This window comes from Salvelinus fontinalis, chromosome 13, assembly GCF_029448725.1.
Source record: "Salvelinus fontinalis isolate EN_2023a chromosome 13, ASM2944872v1, whole genome shotgun sequence".
NCBI lineage: Eukaryota > Metazoa > Chordata > Actinopteri > Salmoniformes > Salmonidae > Salvelinus > Salvelinus fontinalis.
In genome coordinates, this window is record NC_074677.1 from 8,697,240 (window position 1) to 8,719,652 (window position 22,413).

Genomic DNA, 22,413 nt, shown 5'->3' on the forward strand with positions numbered 1-22,413 from the left:
CCCACTTGTCTGTCTTCTCACAAATGTGACAAGCTTAGACAAGACTGTGGAATTTCAAGAGTGCAATGCTCCAAATTGCAACATCCATTTCACAGAGATAAAGAATTATAATTTCGCCAAAGCTTAGTTTGAGTAATGCTTGTTTGAGAGAAACCTGAACTCGCGCTGAAGGGGTGGGAAGGGGTTGAAAGTAAGATTTGTCACAACCTAGCCTAATCCTTAACCTAAGTCATACCCTGCACATTTATTATCTTCTACATAATCTTGAATCATTTATGTTTACATTTGTATTTCCATGGACTAGGCCTAGATAAGATAAATTAGATAATCACACCATGATTCTTGAACCAAATATATTGATATCCGCTAGTGGGATGCATGCAAGACCGATATTAAAACAAAGCTTGAAATTTAGTAGCCGATGTAAAAAAAAAAAAAAAGAGAAAAAAGGAAAGAAAGACAAGTGTAGCATATAGGCCTAGTGTTCGCTGTTTCTACGTAACGCTACAATTAGGGGGCTTTTCCCAGGAAAATAAGAAAATGCAAAAATGCTTCAAGCTTACGGAAAAAGTCAGAAATCTGCTACAATGGCAATGTCTAACCACAAAATACTGATACCTGGAAACAAGTAACCATGCACGGTCCGTAACACACATTCTAAAAATAAATAACTTCTTTAAACCCTTGTTTACTTAGAGGGTTTAACTTAAACTGGCTTTACAATACTAGCTAAACTCTAGTGACGGGAAGAAAAAAAATTGATAGTTACAGTTGAAGTCGGAAGTTTACATACACCTTAGCCAAATACATTTAAACTCAGTTTCACAATTCCTGACATTTAATCCTAAAAGAAAATTCGCTGTTTTACGTCAGTTAGGATCACCCCTTTATTTTAAGAATGTGAAATGTCAGAAAAAAAGTAGAGAATGATTTATTTCAGCTTTTATTTATTTCATCACATTCCCAGTAGGTCAGAAGTTTACATACACTCAATTAGTATTTGGTAGCATTGCCTTTAAATTGTTTAACTTGGGTCAAATGTTTCGGGTAGCCTTCCACAAGCTTCCCACAATAAGTTGGGTGAATTTTGGCCCATTCCTCCTGACAGAGCTGGTGTAACTGAGTCAGGTTTGTAGGCCTCCTTGGTTGCACACATGCTTTTTCAGTTCTGCCCACAAATGTTCTATATGATGGAGGTCAGGGATGTGTGATGGCCACTCCAATACTTTGTCTGTGTTGTCCTTAAGCCATTTCGCCACAACTTTGGAAGTATGCTTGGGGTCATTGTCCATTTGGAAAACCCATTTCCAACCAAGCTTTAACTTCTTGACTGAGTTCTTGAGATGTTGCTTCAATATATCCACATAATTTCCTACCTCATATGCCATCTACTTTGTGAAGCGCACCAGTCTCTCCTGCAGCAAAGCACCCCCACAACATGATGCTGCCACCACCGTGCTTCACAGTTGGGATGGTGTTCTTCGGCTTGCAAGCCTCCCCCTTTTTCCTCTAAACATAACCATGGTCATTATGGCCAAACAGTTCTATTTATGTTTCATCAGACCAGAGGACATTCTCCAAAAAGTACGATCTTTGTCCCCATGTGCAGTTGCAAACCGTAGTCTGGCTTTAATATGGCGGTTTTGGAGCAGTGATTTCTTCCTTGCTGAGCGGCCTTTCAGGTTGTGTCGATATAGAACTCGTTTTACTGTGGATATAGATACTTTTGTACCCGTTTCCTCCAGTATCTTCACAAGGTCCTTTGCTGTTGTTCTGGGATTGATTTGCACTTTTAGCATCAAAGTACATTCATCTCTAGAAGACAGAATGCGTCTCCTTCCTGAGCGGTATGGCGGCTGTGTGGTTCCATGGTGTTTATACTTGCGTACTATTGATTGTACAGATGAACGTGGTACCTTCAGGCATTTGGAAATTGCTCCCAAGGATGAACCAGACTTGTGGAGGTCTACAAGTTGACTGGAAAATATCGGATATCGGTATCGGCCAAAAATGTCATATCGGTGCATCACTACCTGTAATCGTTAAGAAGTGAGTAATTTCTGGATATTTATTTTATGGAATGGTGCTAAGCACAGGCAAAATGCTAAAAAACCTGGTTCAGTCTGCTTTTCACCAGACACTGGGAGATGAATTCACCTTTCAGCAGGACAATAACACAAGGCCAAGTTGCTTACCAACAAGACAGTGAATGTTCCTGAGTGGCCGAGTTACAGTTGACTTAAATCTTGAAAATCTATGGCAAAACCTGAAAATGGTTGTCTAGCAATGATCAACAACCAATTTGATAGAGCTTGAAGAACTTTAAAAATAATAAAAATGGGCAAATGTTGCACAATCCAGGTGTGGAAAGCTCTTAGAGATTTACCCAGGAAGACTCACAGCTGTAATCGCTACCAAAGGCGCTTCTACAAAGTATTGACTCAGGGGTGTGAATACTTATTGGATATCTGTATTTCCTTTTCAATACCTATGCAAACATTTCTAAAACATGGTTTTCACTTTGTCATTATGGGGTATTGTGTCTAGATGGGTGATTCCATTTTGAATTCAGGCTGTAACACAACAAAATGTGGAATAAGTCAACAGGTACGAATACTTTATGAAGGCACTGTATCTCCTGCCGATGTGACCTTGAGCAAGGCACTTAACCCCTCACAAAGTAAAATAGTGCACTGATAGGCTACGGTATAAAAGACGTAGTCTATCAACCCGCCATCTGGAGATCTACTGGGTGTGCAGGCTTTTTAGCCAACCCTGCTCAGCTTATATGGCCCTGTTGAGCAGCTGATTAAAATAATAAATAAGTGGTGTGTTCGAGCAGGGCTGGAGCAAAAGCCTGCACTCCCAGTAGCTCTCGTGGACTCTCCAGGAGGAGGCTTAGACACCCTGCAAAATTATAATTAACCAAAAAATAATTCCCTCAATGAACAAGGGATCAAATGGCTATGGTGGGAGAGGTAGCTAACTAAAATGTTTATCCTTTTTTGTAAGGTTAAACTATTCAGTGTTCAGGGGAGATCTTGACAGCATAGGAGTTACTTGTCAATTAGGCTACTCTATGAATATTTAACTTTTGTCAGAATTACATAGCCAGTATAGAGGAGCATCCTAGCCAATTTTGAGCACTTGAGATACTGGAGTATGCAGCATTGGTTTCATCAACTGCGTGTTGGCCATTTGCGGTTATTTTTTACATTTATTTAACTAGATAAGAACAAATTCTTATTTACAATGACGGCCTACCAAAAGGCCTCCTGCAGGGACATCTACAGGGACAGGCCTGGGTTATACACAAGTCCTGGTGGAAAGTTATTTTAGGACATGACAATGACATTAATGCATGCTAACAGCTAAATAGTTAACTAGCGAGATGGCTAATTCAAAAAAAAATTAGTAGTTTGGCTGGTTATCTAGTTAGTCTGTTGTATCATTATTTTACCTGCTGCGCAAATGTCACTCACTATGACTTTTCCAGGATTTTCATTGCTGACCAAAAATTAGCTATAACTGGGCAAATAACTCAACAGGAATTGATCAACAAAATGTGCAAACACAGTTAGGCTCGCTTTGATCTAAAAAACATCTCACTACTGCATGATTAAAAGACTGCTCCTGCCTGTCCATGCAGCCCTACAATAATTATACTCCGATGCACTCTGCAGAGATTGGGAGGGCAGGGAGCAAAACATTGCACCCGAAGGACACTTTGATCCACTTCCATTCAGACAACTTAAATCTATAATTGGCTTGTACCACAAAATGTTTTACTTGCCCCAGGCAAGCATTAATGTAGATCCCTGCAATATCCCAGCCCTATTAAACTCACCACACTCGTCCCAGATGATTTGATTCCTCTCACCACTTGATTCCAGCAAAGTAGCCAAAACAAAGAATGTTTGTCCCATAGTTTGTGACCACTATAAGCGGTAGATTCTTAGATCTGTGACGTGGACTACCCTCTAAGATCTCTCAGCACGTAGTGTAATCGATTCTTCAGGGTCTGCTAATCATATGTATGTCGAGTTAGGCATGTAACAAAATTGAGGTCACATCATGGGGTATAGTGCAATTTGACCTGAGTAGTGGTCGATCCAGTTTTGGAACCGTCAACAAATATCCGAGGCTAATTATGCACCAGTAATGTGACACATACCCCTTAGTTCAATGTCCAGTTAGATGTCCTTAATCACCAAGCAAGTGTTAGAAACATACTTAAACGGAGTCCCTTAGAGAGCTAACGCTACACTAGGGACATGCAGTTGAAGTCGGAAGTTTACATACACTTAGGTTGGAGTCATTAAAACAGGTTTTTCAACCACTCCACAAATTTCTTGTTAACAAACTATAGTTTTGGCAAGTCGGTTAGGACATCTACTTTGTGCATGACAAGTCATTTTTCCAACAATTGTTTACAGACCGATCATTTCACTGTATCACAATTCCAGTGGGTCAGAAGTTTACATACACTAAGTTGACTGTGCCTTTAAACAGCTTGGAAAATTCCAGACAATGATGGCATGGCTTTAGAAGCTTCTGATAGGCTAATTGACATAATTTGAGTCAATTGGAGGTGTACCTGTGGATGTATTTCAAGGCCTACTTTCAAACTCAGTGCCTCGTTGCTTGACATCATGGAAAAATCTAAAGAAATCAGCCAATACCTCAGAAAAACAATTGTAGACCTCCACAAGTCTGGTTCATCCTTGGGAGCAATTTCCAAAAGCCTGAAGGTACCACATTAATCTGTACAAACAATAGTACACAAGTATAAACACCATGGGACCACGCAGCCGTCATACCGCTCAGGAAGGAGACGAGTTCTGCCTCCTAGAGATGAATGTACTTTGATGCTAAAAGTGAAAATCAATTCTAGAACAACAGCAAAGGACCTTGTGAAGATGCTGGAGGAAACCGGTACAAAAGTATCTATATCCAAAGTAAAACGAGTCCTATATTGACATAACCTGAAAGGCCGTCAGAAAGGAAGAAGCCACTGCTCCAAAACTGACATAAAAAAGCCAGAATACGGTTTGCAACAGCACATGGGGACAAAGATCATACTTTTTGGAGAAACTGTTTGGCCATAATGACCATTGTTATGTTTGGAGGGAAAAGGGGGATGCTTGCAAGCTGAAGAATACTATCCCAACCGTGAAGCACGGGGGTGGCAGCATCATGTTGTGGAGGTGCTTTGCTGCAGGAGGGACTGGTGCACTTCAAAAAATAGATGGCATCATGAGGGAAGAAAATACACTGCTCAAAAAAATAAAGGGAAAACTTAAACAACACAATGTAACTCCAAGTGAATCACACTTCTGTGAAATCGAACTGTCCACTTAGGAAGCAACACTGATTGACAATACATTTCACATGCTGTTGTGCAAATGGAATAGACAAAAGGTGGAAATTATAGGCAATTAGCAAGACACCCCCAAAAAAGGAGTGATTATGCAGGTGGTGATCACAGACCACTTCTCAGTTCCTATGCTTCCTGGCTGATGTTTTGGTCACTTTTGAATGCTGGCGGTGCTCTCACTCTAGTGGTAGCATGAAACGGAGTCTACAACCCACAGAAGTGGCTCAGGTAGTGCAGTTCATCCAAGATGGCACATCAATGTGAGCTGTGGCAAAAAGGTTTGCTGTGTCTGTCAGCGTAGTGTCCAGAGCATGGAGGCACTACCAGGAGACAGGCCAGTACATCAGGAGACGTGGAGGAGGCCGTAGGAGGGCAACAACCCAGCACAGTCACAGACAACACAGTCAAGGTATTGGAATGGCCATCAAAGCCCTGACCTCAATCCCCTAGAAAATTTGTGGGCAGAACTGAAAAAGCGTTTGCGAGCAAGGAGGCCTACAAACCTGACACAGTTACACTAGCTCTGTCAGGAGGAATGGGCCAAAATTCACCCAACTTATTGTAGGAAGCTTGTGGAAGGTTACCCGAAACGTTTGACCCAAATTAAACTATTTGAAGACAATGCTACCAAATACTAATTGAGTGTATGTAAACTTCTGACCCACTGGGAATGTGATGAAAGAAATAAAAACTGAAATAAATCATTCTCTCTGTTATTATTATATTATTTAATATGTAATAACATTCTTAAAATAAAGTGGTGATCCTAACTGACCTAAGACAGGGAATTTTTACGAGGATTAAATGTCAGGAATTGTGAAAAACTGAGTTTAAAATGTATTTGGCTAAGCTGTATGTAAACTTCCGACTTCAACTGTACTTCAGCTATCCATCTATGGGGGAGGTTAAATGAGGCACTTGGAAATGAGGCCACGATAACACAGGCCTTGGAGGCAGATTCTGGTAATGGGAATTGTAGGGCCTTATTAAAATCCGCACTACGGAGAACGCGGATGGAATCAAGGAATCCAGAAAATAAAACAGAATTCAACAATATTCACAAATGTATTGAACTTATTAGTAAGCAATCAACTAAATGTATTGAACATTTATTAAGTTTATCATGAGAAATGAATAGAATGCATCAGTGATTCGTATTCCCTGCAACTTTCTGAAGAGGCAACGAGAATTCCCCGTCTGTGTATGTGCGGTGTGCACAGCTTTCACTTTGTGTAGCCGTTAGCAATGATGCTAACAAAAATAAATATTCTGGACGACGGGAAGGCTTACCCAAAAAACTTCTCACTTAAAATGTTAACTATAAAGTAGCCTATGCTTACCTGGCAGAATGATATCATGATTATTTGCATCAATCCAGTGGGTATTTGTTTTGCAAACACTACCATCACGCTACAAAAACACAGCACACTGCAATTAATGGGCAACTAGTCCAAAAATAAAATCCCAGACCTCAAATGTGGTCCCCTGATGTGGTTTAAACATTGGTTTTAGACCTATAACTAATCAATAAAAAACCTGGGGGGGAAACAAGGGGCAATGGAAACCTGGAAAAGCAAAAACGGAATTTGGGGGGGGGGGGGGGGGGGGTCTGATTTAATAGGGCTTTAGAATAAGACAGGTTCAGTGTGCCTCTCCTGATACAAAAGGTAGGTGATACCTCCAGTCAATATCCAATGCTACTTTAAGAGGACAGGTGGTTAACTATTGAGATCCCTAGTTGTCGGCCAATAATAATAAGTGTGTGGTGCACTTGACACTGGTTCCACAGGCAATTAACTTTATTTTCCCAATTTTACAAGCCTACGTTGTTAAATGGAAGCACTGATAAAATCTTGAAGACACGACTTGAAAAAAACAGTTGAGAAAAGATGCCCCTGATCAAAAAAGGTGATATAGGGCAGAGCTCAACATCTTCCACAGAAAGTCTTGTTCCAAACAACTCACAAATAAGAACAGGCCACTGAGTCCATTACATTGGATTTAGAAGGGGTAAACTTGTGATTGGTGTAACCGCATATCTCAAATGTTGCAAATTTGAGCTGACATGACAAGATTATTTTAGATTCTCCAATGTCATAGAATAATTGCGTTCTACTACATGTCCCTCTATTAGCATTCAGTGTGTCCTTTTATTTTAATAAAGCTGAAGTTACTGACAGTGAGAATTTGACAGTCATGTTCCGTGGATTAAACATATTTTTCGAGCTTAGGAAAATAGGCAATTTGTCCAACTTCCTAAAAATCTAAATTCAAGCCAACTAAGTCTAAAATCTTGTTCAATTAACCAATTTACACCACTTCATCTGAGCAGTAGTCTACTCCCAGTGCTTGGATAGTTGGGCTAACAGCTCACTTAGGTGGTGACGTTGCATCAAATTTTTCTTAGTAACAGTATGCCTTCAACCATGGCAGAAGGCATACTGAATAGAGAGGGGAATGGAGTCGCTGGTACCCTACAGGCCTGACGTACTTTAGCTCATTGAATAGGGGGGGCTGCATTAGCCTGGCCCGTTTTAAATAACCTGCCGGTTCAGCACACTTATAAATAAATGAAGAGCAAAGGCAGATAGATGCAGAGTCATTTATATCCACACTAGTGAGCTCTGCCTGCCACCCTGAAGACCTGGTTCGAATCCAGGCTGCACAACATCCGGCCGTGATTGGGAGTCCCATAGGGCAGCGCACAATTGGCCCAGTGTCGTCCGGGTTTGGCCGGGGTAGGCCGTCATTGTAAATAAGAATTTGTTCTTAACTTCTTATGGCTGGGGGCAGTATTGAGTAGCTTGGATGAATAAGGTGCCCAGAGTAAACTGCCTGCTACTCAGTCCCAGGAGCTAAGATATGCATATTATTAGTAGATGATTTGGATAGAAAACATTCTGAAGTTTCTAAAACTGTTTGAATGATGTCTGTGAGTATAAATGAACTCATGTGGCAGGCAAAAACCTGAGAATAAAATCCAACCAGGAAGTGGGAAATCTGAGATTTGTAGTTTTTCAACTCATTGCCTATCAAATATACAGTATCTATGGAGTCATATTGCACTTCCTAAGGCTTCCAATAGATGTCAACATTCTTTGGAACCTTGTTTGTGGCTTCTACTGAGAAGTGGGGTCGAATGAGAGGGGATTGAGTAAGGTCTCTCCCAGAGTTCCATGAGCCCACGTGAGAGGTAGCTTGCGTTCCATTGCAATTCTAAAGACAAAGGAATTCTCCGGTTGGAACATTATTGAAGATTTGCGTTAAAAACATCCTAAAGATTGTTTCTACGGACTGTAATTAAACTTTTTGACTTTGTATGCACCTAGTGATCATGCCTTATGAATTTTGATTACTGTGCTAAGGCGGGCAAACAAAAAGGAGGTATTTTGACAAATTATGGACTTTATCGAACAAAACAAACATTTCTTGTGGAAGTGGGAGTCCTGGGAGTGCATTCCGACGAAGATCAGCAAAGGTAAGTGAAGATTTAATGCTTTTTATGAGTTTTGTTGACTGCACAATTTGGCAGGTATGTATGGCTTACTTTTGTGGATGATCGCTGTTCTCAGATTATTGAATATTGTGCTTTTGCCGTAAAGATTTTTGAAATCTGACACAGCAGTTGCATTAAGAACAAGTGTATCTTTAATTCTATGTAAAACATGTATCTTTCATCAAAGTTAATGATGAGTATTTATGTTATTTGACGTGGCTCTCTGCAATTTCTCCGGATATTTTGGAGGCATTTCTGAACATGGCGCCGATGTAAACTGAGGTTTTTGGATATAAATATGAACTTAATCGAACAAAACATATGTATTGTGTAACATGAAGTCCTATGAGTGTCATCTGATGAAGATCAAAGGTTAGTGATTCATTTTATCTCTATTTCTGCTTTTTGTGACTCCTGTCTTTGGCTGGAAAAATAGCTGTGTTTTTCTGTGATTTTGCGGTGACCTAACATAATCGTTTGTGGTGCTTTCTCTGTAAAGCCTATTTGAAATCGGACACTTTGGTGGGATTAACAACAAGAATACCTTTAAAAATGGGTTAAGATACATGTATGTTTGAGGAATTTTAATTATGAGATTTCTGTTTGAATTTGGCGCCCTGCACTTTCACTGGCTGTTGTCATATCATCCCGTGGATTGCAGCCATAATACCATACTTCTCTGAGTCATGGCTGGACATGGATAATATACAGCTAGCTGTAGCAAGACAAAATGGCAGAGTCCGGTAAGATCAGGGTTAGTGGTGGTGTGTCTGAAATCGAATATAGTGGTGGTGTGTCTGAAATCTAATATAAATGAAGTCTCAAGGTTCTGTTCACCTGAGTTAGAATAGCTCATGATAGGTTATAGACCATACTATCTACCAAGAGAGGTTTCATCTGTATTTTTTTGTAGCCGTCTATTTACCACCACAAACCAATGCTAGCACTAAGACCACACTCAATTAGCTGTATAGGGCCATAAGCAAACAATAAAATGCTCATCCAGAGCCGGTGATTTTAAATGCAGGAAAACTGAAGTCTGTTTTTACCTCAATCTATCATCATGTCACCTGTGCAACTAGAGGGATAAAACTCTAGATCACCTTAACTCCACACACAAAGGAGCATACAAAGCTCTCCATTGGGCAAAACTCTATCCTACTGATTCCTGCTTACATGCAAAAACTCAAACAGGAAGTACCAGTGACACACCCAATACGGAAGTGGTCCGATGTAGCAACTACAGGACTGTTTTGTAAGCACAGACTGGAATATGTTCCGGGATTCATCTGATGGCATTGAGGAGTTCACCACATTGACGACAATGTCCCCACAGTGACCGTATACACCACAAACAGAAACCATGGATTACAGGCAACATTCTTACCGAACTAAAAGCTAGAGCTGCCACTTTCAAGGAGCTATTCCAGACGCTTATAAGAGATCCAGCGTCGCCCCTTCGACAAACCATCAAACAGGCAAAGCGTCAATACAGGACTAAGATCTAATCCTACTATACCAGTGGGCAGCCCTTGACTGGGTTTCCATTTGTAGTTTGCAAGCCCTGCGTGCTCAGTTCTCTCCTGTATACCCTGGTCACCTACAACTGCATGGCCGTGCACGATTCAACTACCATTATTAAGTTTGTCGACACCACGACGGTGGTAGGCCAAATCCCCAATGAGACAGCAGTGTGACCTGGCAGTGTGGAGCCAGGACAACAACCTCTCCCACAACATGGGCAAGACAGAGGAGCTTATCATGGACTACAGGACACGGAGGACCGAGCACGCCCCCAGTCACATCGACAGAGCTGTGGTAGAGCGGGTCGAGAGCTTCCAAGTTCCTCGGTGTCCACATCACTAAGGACCTAGCATGGTCCAATTACACCAACACAGTCGTGAAGAGGGCACAACACCTTTTCCCCCTCAGGATGCTGAAAAGATATGGCAAAATGTTAAACTCAGATCCTCAAAAAGTTCAACAACTGCACCATTGAGGGCATCTTGAATGGTTGCGTCAACACTTGATATGGCAACTGCTCGGCATTCGAGCGCAAGTCGCTATAGAGGGTAGAGTGTACGGCCCAGTACATCACTGGGGCCGAACTACAGCCACCAAAGTCATAGACTGTTCTCTCTGCTACCGCACAACAAGCGATAATGGAACGCCAAGTCCATGAACAAAAGGCATCTGAACAACTTCTACCCCTATGTCACAAGACTGCTGAACAATTAATAAAATGGCTACCCGGGCAATTTACATTGAACGCCCACATGATTTATTTCTTTATCTTAATAGTTTTGAACTGACTCCCTTGCACTGGCTATATGCACACTCACTAGACTCATCCCACACACTACTAAACTGACATTCCAACAAACACAAACGCATGTTGACGCCACACACATACGCTGCTGCTACTGTTTACTATAAACTCAGTAAAAAAAAGGTCCCTTTTTCTGGACTCTGTCTTTCAAAGATAATTCGTAAAAATCCAAATAACTTCACCAGTCTTCATTGTAAAGGGTTTAAACACCGTTTCCCATGCTTGCTCAACGAACCATAAACAATTATTGAAAATGCATCTGTAGAATGGTCGTTAGGCAATTAAGGTCACAGTTACGAAAACTTAGAGAGGCCTTTCTACTGACTCTGAAAAACACCAAAAGAAAGATGCCCAGGGTCCCTGCTCATCTGCGTAAACATGCCTTAGGCATGCTGCAAGGAGGCATGAGGACTGCAGATGTGGCCAGGGCAATAAATTGCAATGTCCGTACTGTGAGCACTACAGGAAGACAGGATGGACAGCTGATCGTCCTCGCAGTGGCAGACCACGTGTAACAACACCTACACAGGTTTGGTACATCTAAACACACCTGCGGGACAGGTACAGGATGGCAACGACAACTGCCAGAGTTACACCAGGAACGCACAATCCCTCCATCAGTGCCCAGACTGTCTGCAATAGGCTGAGAGAGGCTGGACTGAGGGCTTGTAGGCCTGTTGTAAGGCAGGTCCTCACCAGACATCACCAGCAACAACGTCGCATATGGGCACAAACCCACCGTTGCTGGACCAGACAGGACTGGCAAAAAGTGCTCTTTACTGACGAGTCACGATTTTGTCTCACCAGGGGTGATGGTCAGATTCACTTTTATCATTGAAGGAATGAGCGTTACACCGAGGCCTGTACTCTGGAACGGGATCGATTTGGAGGTGGAGGGTCCGTCATGGTCTGGGGTGGTGTGTCACAGCATCATCGGACTATGGCTTGTTGTCATTGCAATCAATCTCAACGCTGTGCGTTACAGGGAAGACATTCTCCTCCCTCATGTGGTACCCTTCCTGCAGGCTCATCCTGACATGACCCTCCAGCATGACATTGCCACCAGCCATACTGCTCGTTCTGTGCGTGATTTCCTGCAAGGTAGGAATGTCAGTGTTCTGCCATGGACAGCGAAGAGCCCGGATCTCAATCCCATTGAGTACGTTTGGGACCTGTTGGATAGGAGGATGAGGGCTAAGGCCATTCCCCCCAGAAATGTCTGGGAACTTGCAGGTGCCTTGGTGGAAGAGTGGGGTAACATCTCACAGCAAGAACTGGCAAATCTAGTGCAGTCCATGAGGAAACGACACACTGCAGTACTTAATGCAGCTGGTGTCCAGAGTTTATATCCTGATTGCCTAGTCACTTTTACCCCTACCCACATGTACACTGCATTTGTAAAGTACTCAGACCCTTTGACTTTCCCCCCCAAAAAATGTATGTTACATCTTTATTCTAAAATGGATCCAATAGTTTTTTCCCCCTAAATCTACACACAATAACTGTAAATCGTAAACAGGTTTAGACATTTTTGCTAATTTATCACATTTAAAACATACATAGCTTATTTACATAAGTATTCAGAAGTCTCTGAATGTCATTGAGTGGCCTAGCCAGAGTCTGGACTTGAACCCGATCTAACATCTCTGGAGAGACCTGAAAAAGGCTGTGCAGCGATGCTCCCCATCCAACCTGACAGAGCTTGAGAGGATCTGCAGAAAAGAATGGGAGAAACTCCAAATGCAGGTGTGCCAAGCTTGTAGCTTCATACCCAATTAGACTAGAGGCTGTAATAGCTGTCAACGGTTCTTCAACAAAGTATTGAGTAAAGGGTCTGAAAACTTTCTAAATGTGATATTTCCATTTTTTTATTTTTAATAAATTTGCAAAAATTTATAAAAACCTGTTTTTGCTGTGTCCTTATGAGGTATTTTGTGTAGATTGATGAGGGGGAAGAACTATTTAATCAATTTTAGAATAAGGCTAAAGTAACATGTGCAAAAAGAGAAGGGGTCTGAATACTTTCCAAATGCACTGTACATAATCAATTACCTCGTACCCCTGCACATTGACTAGGTACTAGCACTCCTTGTATGTAGCCTTGACTGTTTTTGTGTTTCTATTTCCTTTTTTATATAGCAAATGTTTGTCTTACTTTTTAACTCTGCATTGTTGGGAATGGGATTGTAAGTAAGCATTTCACTGTAAAGTCGACACTAGTTGTATTTGGCGCATGTGACCAATAAAATGTATTTGACTTTTGATTACGGCCCAGTATCATCTTAGTCATTATGGCTGATGTAGGCCTAGATGATGTGGCATTGGAAATCCAACAAAGATTGACTAGCGCCAGTCATGTCGCTTGGTAGTTTCCCTTGGTAGTGATCACATGATCTGGTCTTTCAAGAGTAAGGAACTCCTTGTTAGTTAGGGTCAAAATTTAGGGAAGCCTTGGAAATTTCAGTACATCATGTAAAGATCTTGAGGGCCATTACACTCCACTAACGACAGACTGTTTTGTGCACAAGTTGGTCATAGCAATGCAAGGAATTGTCTAACCATTTTTCTCATGCACTTCTCCGCCAAAAATGATATATCAGTGAACGCACTTTGGAAAGCCTGAACATTTTCATTACATTCTGAACCAATAGTTTCACTCTGTAAAATGTTGATGTGCTACTCTCGAGTGCTTTGCAGGCTGACTTGCTTTTAGGGTGCGAGACAGATTGGTGCCATGGACTAGATTACACTGTAGGCTATGGATGGAATCTCTATGTAATATCAAAGGGGTATAATAAGGGAAGACAAACAACCATATAAATAACAGGTTGACCGTGAGCAAAAAGGCTACTACATATTCATTAACTTGCTTAAGCAGAGATGTGTTTTGGATGATTAAATAAGAAGTTTGATATTTTATTTTACAACCGAATGGCAAGTGTTTGCTATCACATGTGTAGGCTTGTTTTTTTCTTGTTAGCTTTGATGCATGCTTATGGTATCGATCAGACTTCCCTTACGGAACCAACACGGTTATATTTACACAATAATATGATTATTGTGGATAGTCAGATTAGTATAATAGTTTGTTTAACCTTTCTAGCCCAGGGGTTCCACTAGCACCCTGCTGAAAAACGGTGTGCGAAATTCAAAAATATATTTTTTAAATATGTAACTTTCACACATTAATAAGTCCAATACAGCAAATGAAAGATAAACATCTTGTAAATCTACCCAGTGTGTCCAATTTTTAAAATGTGATTTAAAAAATTTAAAACAACGTATATTTATGTTAGATCGCCACCAATTCCAAAAAACACACAGCCATTTTTCCCAGCCAAAGATAGTCACACAAAAGCAGAAGGAGATAAAATGAATCACTAACCTTTGATAATCTTCATCAGATGACACTCATAGGACATCATGTTACACAATACATTTATGTTCGATAATGTGCATATTTATATCCACAAATCTCGGTTTACATTGGCGCCATGTTCAGAAATGCCTCCAAAATATCCTGAGTAATTACAGAGAGTCACGTCAAATAACAGAAATACTCATCATAAACTTTGATGAAAGATACATGTTTTACATATAATTAAAGATACACTGGTTCTTAATGCAACCGCTGTGTCAGATTTCCAAAAAAACTTTACGTAAAAAGCACACCATGCAATAATCTGAGACGGCGCTCAGATTTAACAACATTTCTCCGCCATGTTGGAGTCAACAGAAATACAAAATTACATCATAAATATTCCCTTACCTTTGATTATCTTCTTCAGAATGCAGTGCCAGGAATCATAGTTCCACAATAAATCGTTGTTTTGTTCAATAATGTCCATTACTTATGTCCAATTAGCTAATTTTGCTAGCATGTGTAGTACACATGTCCAAACGCTCTTGCAGATGCAGGCAAACGTCGGACGAAAACTTCAAAAAGTTATACTACAAGTCGAATAAACTGGTCAAACTTAGTAGAGAATCAATCTTCAGGATGTTGTTATCATATATATCCAATAACGTTCCAACCGGAGCATTTCTTCATGTCTGTATAAGTAATGGCACACATTGCCATTCCATGACTAGCGCGCGCGACGAGGAACTAGCATTCTGCCAGACCACTGACTCATTCCCCTCCCATCCGGTCCCACATCACACTAGAGGCTTCATTCCACTTTCTACTGACTGTTGACATCTGGTGGAAGGCGTAGGAAGTGCAAACAGATCCATATATTACAGGGAATTGAATAGGCGATGACTTTCACATCAACCCTTCTCAGAATTCTCACTTCCTGTTTGGAAGTTTGCCTGCCATATGAGTTCTGTTATACTCACAGACATAATTCAAACAGTTTTAGAAACTTCAGAGTGGTTTCTATCCAATACGAATAATAATATGCATATATTAGCAACTGGGACTGAGGAGCAGGCAGTTTACTATGGGCACCTCTGTGCACCTTTCATCCAAGCTACTCAATACTGCCCCTGCAGCCATAAGAAGTTAAAACATTTACATGCTTTGCAAGATGAACAATTTCCCCAATAATCCTGTTTACATGGACACATCTGAAATGAAGCTACTGTTGGGACTTTCGTTGCCTAAACATCAGACCATTAGCATGGTTACTCTATGGATATCAGTCAATGTCGTCGCTAAAAAAATACAATAGTCTTTACAAAGCAAAATGTTCAATAAAATTATATTTACACTTACTTTACCGGTTGTACATGCCGTTTGTCCTTTTTGGAGTAGGAGGCGGCGATAGGGTATAAAGAGGAAAGTGTGATTGACAACTTTTTGCAGCACAGGGAGGTTCTGTATCTTGTATTTTCAATCTATTGACGCATATTATTAGTCATAATAGCCATAAAACCTAGGGGTAAAACAAGGAAATGATTCCAATCGTTTTTTTCACCATGCATTTTCCCATAGAGGATTTTAGAAACACTTAAAATAAGGGCTGTGTATGGTGTAGGCTTCCCCTGGCGTGACATTTTGATAAATGTATAAATCACTTTAGGACAAGGTGACATATCAATATATTTGCCTGTACTTACCCCCCAAAAATGAAATGACATTTAGCTGCTAAGGTGGCAATCACAAAGAACTACAAATGCTATGATGTGGACGAGATTTACGAATCAAGAAAAAAGGTAATCTCTGTATTAACTATATAATGTCAGCTAAATGTCAGCTAAATTTCATTAAAATGGACAATTCTGTGAACTGTCTTGTGCAAGTTTTAAATTGACACAATACCTGTTAGCATGCAGGAGCTTGCAGGGATTTGAAGTCTTGCATGGTCTACTTTTTATTTGAGCATAAATCTGATAGTAAATATTTAATTTCACCAATATTTAACCAGGTAGACCAGTTGAGGATAAGTTCTCATTTACAACTGCGACCTGGCCAAGATAAAGCTAAACTGTGCGACAAAAACAACACAGTTACACATGGGATAAACAAAGTACAGTCAATAACACAATAGACAGTCTATGTACAGTGTGTGCAAATGTAGTAAGATTAGGGAGGTAAGGCAATAAATAGGCCAAAGTGGCGAAATAATTACAATTTAGCATTAACACTGGAGTGATAGATGTGCAGATGATTATGTGCAAGTAAAGATACTGGGATGCAAAAGAGCAACAACAAAATCAATAACAATATGGGGATGAGGTATTTACAGATGGGCTGTGTACAGGTACATTGATCAGTAAGCTGCTCTCGCAGCTGATGCTTAAAGTTAGAGAGGGAGATATAAGACTCCAGCTTCAGTGATTTTTGCAATTCGTTCCAGTCATTGGAATGAAAGGCGGCCAAATGAGGTGTTGGCTTTGGGGATGACCAGTGAAATATACCTGCTGGAGCGTGTGCTACGGGTGGGTGTTGCTATGGTGACCAGTGAGCTGAGATAAGGTGGGGCTTTACCTAGCAAAGACTTACAGATTACCTGGAGCCAGTGAGTTTGGCGACAAATATGTAGCAAGGGCCAGCCAACAGGTCGCAGTTGTGGGTAGTATATGGGGCTTTGGTGACAAAACGGATGGCACTGTGATAGCAAACTGGATGTAGTCTGAGTAGAGTGTTGAAGGCTATTTTGTAAATGACGTCGCCGAAGTCAAGGATCGGTAGGATAGTCAGTTTTACGAGGCTATGTTGGCAGCATGAGTGAAGGCTTTGTTGCGATATAGTAATCCAATTCTATAATTAATTTTGGATTGGAGATGCTTAATGTGAGTCTGGAAGGAGAGCTTACAGTCTAACCAGACACCTAGGTATTTGTAGTTGTCCACATATTCTAAGTCAGAACCGTCCAGAGTAGTGATGCTAGTCGGGCGGGCGGGTAGCAATCGGTTGAAGAACATGCATTTAGTTTTACTAGCCTTTAATTATCAGTTGGAGGCCACGGAAGGAGTGTTGTATGGCATTGAAACTCGTTTGGAGGTTTGATAACAGCGTCCAAAGAAGGGTCTGATGTATACAGAATGGTGTCGTCTGCGTAGAGGTGGATCAGAGAATCACCAGCAGCAAGAGCGAAAATCATTGATATATACAGAGAAAAGAGTCGGCCCGAGAATTGAACCCTGTGGCACTCCCATAGAGACTGCCAGAGGTCCGGACAACAGGCTCTCCGATTTGACACACTGATCTTTATCTGAGAAGTAGTTGGTGAACCAGGCGAGGCAGTCATTTGAGCAACCGAGGCTATTGAGTCTGCAGATAAGAATGTGGTGATTGACAGAGTCGAAAGCCTTGGGCATGTCGATGAAGACGGCTGCACAGTACTGTCTTATCGATGGCGGGTATGATATCGTTTAGGACCTTGAGCGTGGCTGAGGTGCACCGATGACCAGCTCGGAAACCAGATATCATAGTGGAGAAGGTACGGTGGGATTCGAAATGGTTGGTGATCTGTTTGTTAACTTCGCTTTCGAAGATTTTAGAAAGGCAGGGCAGGATGGATATAGGTCAATAACAGTTTGGGTCTAGAGTGTCTCACCCTTTGAAGAGGGGGATGACCGTGGCAGCTTTCAAATCGTTGGTGATCTCAGACGATACGAATGAGGTTGAATAGGCTAGTAATAGGGGTTGCAACAATTTCTGCGGATAATTTGAGAAAGAGAGGGTCCAGATTGTCTAGCCCAGCTGATTTGTATGGATACAGATTTTGCAGCTCTTTCAGAACATCAGCTGTCTGGATTTGGGTGAAGGAGAAGCGGGGGGGGGGGGGGGCTTGGCAAGTTTCTGCGGGGGGGCAGAGCTGTTGGCAGGGGTAGCCAGGTGGAAAGCATGGCCAGCCGTTGGAAAATGCTTATTGAAATTCAATTGTCGTAGATTTATCGGTGGTGACAGTGTTTCCTAGCCTCAGTCCAGTGGGCAGCTGGGAGGAGGTGCTCTTATTCTCCATGGACTTTAGTGTCCCAGAGCTTTTTTGAGTTTGTGCTACAGGATGCAAATTTCTGCTTGAAAAAGCTAGCCTTAGCTTTCCTAACTGCCTGTGTATATTTGTTCCTAACTTCCCTGAAAAGTTGCATATCGCGGGGGCTATTCGATGCTAATGCAGTACGCCACAGGAGGTTTTTGTGCTGGTCAAGGGCAGTCAGGTCTGGAGTGAACCAAGGGCTATATCTGTTCCTAGTTCAATTTTTTTTTGAATGGGGCATGCTTATTTAAGATGGTGAGGAATGCACTTTTAAAGAATAACCAGGCATCCTCTACAGACTGGATGAGGTCAATATCCTTCCAGGATACCCGGGCCAGGTCGATTAGAAAGGCCTGCTTGCTGAAGTGTTTAAGGGAGCGTTTGACAGCAATGAGGGGCGGTCGTTTGACCGCGGACCCATTACGGACGCAGGCAATGAGGCAGTGATCGCTGAGATCCTGGTTGAAGACAGCAGAGGTACATTTAGAGGGCAAGTTGGTCAGGATGATATCTATGAAGGTGCCCATGGTTATGGATTTAGGGTTGTACCTGGTAGGTTCCTTGATCATTTGTGTGAGATTGAGGGCCTCTAGTTTAGGCCCCATTACAGTATATATCCCAGTTTAGGTCACCTAACAGTACGAACTCTGAAGATAGATGGGGAGCAATCAATTCACATATGGTGTTCAGGGCACAGCTGGGGGCTGGGGGGGTCTATAACAAATAGAGCCAAATATATTGATAAAAGGTTTACATGGTTATCAAAACATCACACCAAAACATGAAACACAACCCTTATTTTAAGTGTTTATAAAATTCCCTATGGATAAAATGAATGGTGGAAAAACGATTGGAACCATTTACCATTTGACCGCTAGGTTTTATGGATATTATTACACCTCCACTGTGGGGCTCTATTACACAATATGCGAATGTAGTCGACCTAAGCATGTTACCTCATCTGGCAGTTTGATTAGTCACAGTGCGAATTGCATCAGTATTGAAAATATGATATTGACCAACATACTCTAGGTCAGTTTGCTACACTACTCTGTGGATATTTTGTCTCACATTCCTACCTGTAAAACGACCAACCACACGGACAACCGGTGGAGTAACATTTTATTCACTCTTTTGCCTTGTATTGGTCGTGAGAGTTAACTTTCCTGTTCCAAACGCTAATTTCTGCCTACATAGAATTCTTTGCAGTTCAACATCGGGTTCAGGCTAAGACTTTAGATAAATGCAGAAAATCGCCAATCCATCCAACATGTTATTTTTGCTAAACGTTTTTGATTCAGATTTCGTACATAACGTTAAAGTTGTATGTGAAAACAATTTCTAAAGATCCATACTTTGTTTTTCGAAAACTCACTTCACTCGTGAATGAAAGGGAAGCTTGCGCTACTGGTTTAGGAACACGCACAGATCAAATACACCGTTGGAACGCCGATTAAACTGTTTACATGTCCTAATAATTAAAAAGATTACTCCGAAAACCAGGTGTCTTAATTGGCGTATGTTTACTTTGATTTAGACATTTATCCGTTTAAGATTGTCATGTAAACACATTACTCTATTTCCATACTCGGACTACTGCCTTAATCAGTTTACTATGGAATTATTGGTGTTCATGTAAACGTTTGACAACGTTAACTGAAGTGACAGAAATGTCTGTTTACCGGAGTATCTGATGAGATGTTTTTCGGGTTATCACTCTCGATTTCACCACAGTTTCCTCCTCCTGGTGTCTTCCACGCCAGCTGCAGAAACACAGCTTGATCCCTCTGAGCCAAAACACCGCATTATAAAACAAACTAAAGACGTGAGATATGTTATATAGCTAACGTTAAGCTAGTTAGCAAAATGTTTCCTGAACAAGAACGTTACGTCCCATTAAAAAAATATCGCCTCAACCTCGCTGTCCGTGTGTTCAAAAACTCCCGTTGGAGATGGCTCGTTGGCAATGTTCAAACAGCTGTTATCGTGTTTAAGTAAAGCTAAACTGCCTTAAAAAATGTGATGGTACTTCACAATGAGAAAACATTGACTTAAATCCCCTTTGCAGCCAGTTGAAGGACAGTTTTATAGGTAAACTTTACTATCAAACTGGAGGCTCGCACTAAAATATTCGAACAACCACTTCCAATAGAGAATCTCAGGACACCGTGAACGCGCAGAGGCGTACCGTTCGTGACTGTGCGCACGTGGATTAGATTTAACATGCTCGGTCTCTCAGGACATTGCTCATCAATCAGATTGCAATTTTGGAAAACACTAAGTATGTTTGAAACCCAGCTCTGAAACTATCATCTTTGTAGTGTATTTTTACCCGACTACTCTGCCATCCTCTGGTGCTTGTCTGTAATGGCATCCTCTAAAGGTTAGCATAATTTACACTGTTGTGACAGTACACCACACCAGTGACTGGCCACCACACCAAATTGCCTCAGGAAAAGCTTATTCTGGGGCCCCAAAGGCAGGTGCCCAGGGGCAAATAAGAGGCATGTTACAGTACAAATGACCAAAAAAAACAAATTGTTTTGTTAACTTTTATTATATCAAAATACAAAACATATCTGAAGCAGAGTAAAATCTGACAATGTCAACTCAATAAGTTCTGCAGAGTCAGCATGGAATGGGTGAGAGGGAAATGGGCCTTTAATTGGTACTGTTATCAATACAACACTACCTTGGGCAGCAGGGCACACATCTCAGTAGACATGAATTGCTACTTCCCATGAGCCTCTGGCTAATCAATAGCTAAGAAACGCTCAACTCCATTCTCTTATATCCAGGCAGAGTTGAGTTTTGATAACTGGTCACAGGATTTGGTAGCAACAACATTGAGTCACCATCAGTCGATTCTTGTAAAAATGTAAATTCTGAAAACGCTTACCTGGACCTATGTTTGTCCTGTACAACTGAGGAGCTTCCGCGGGTGCTGAAATTCATACTTTTAATAAAAACTTGTATCGAATACAACCACCGACATTTTCCTCATTTGTATTGGTCATACTACTTACTATGTCAATTTAATTGACATTCAATTGACATCCTCTCTTTGAAGCCTTTGCTAACAGGTATTGGGCCAATTTAAAACCCAATACCTGTTAGCAAAGGTGTCAAAGAGAGGATGTGCAAGAGCTTACAGGGATTTGTAGTCTTGCATGATGTCTACTTTAATGCTAATTAGCATTTTTGTATCTGAGAGTAAATAGAGTCAAATATTTTGATAAAAGTTTTACATGGTTATCAAAACTTCACACCAGGGTAATCCTACACGAAACACAGCCCTTATTTTAAGTGTTTCTAAAATGTATGGTCAAAAAACGATTGGAACCATTTCCCTGTTTGACCGCTAGGTTTCATGAGTATTGTGACACCTCCACTGTGGAGCTCTATTCGCACTGAGCTAAGCAACACAAATTAGTAAAAATTAGGTGGTTGTATTCTATAAAAGTTTTTGTTAAAAGTATGACTTTCAGCACCCCACGGAAGGACCGCAGTTGTACAGGACAAGCATAGGTACAAGTAAGCGTTTTCAGAATTTACATTTTTACAAGAATCACCTGATGGTGACTCAATGTTGTTGCTAGTAAATCCTGCAACCAGTTATCAAAACTCAACTCCGCCTCAATATAAGAGAACAGAGTTGAGCGTTCCTCAGATAGCCACACAACTGACTGACAACGGACGCCAATGTAGATCCTGGGCACCTGTGTAGATCTCAAAGCATCAGATAGGTAGAGCACCCACAAGCAGAGCTACCATGGTGGGA

The 22,413-nt window shown here is 41.2% G+C and overlaps 1 long non-coding RNA gene across 1 annotated transcript in view; it reads right to left on the reverse strand.

Moving 5' to 3' along the window:
- LOC129868035 (uncharacterized) overlaps positions 1–20,828 on the reverse strand; it is a 94,858-nt gene extending 74,030 nt beyond the window's left edge. Inside the window, exon 1 of the long non-coding RNA XR_008761716.1 lies at positions 20,315–20,828. This is a non-coding gene — a long non-coding RNA (uncharacterized LOC129868035). The remainder of the gene's footprint in view (positions 1–20,314) is intronic.
- Between the last annotated feature and the right edge of the window lie 1,585 nt (positions 20,829–22,413).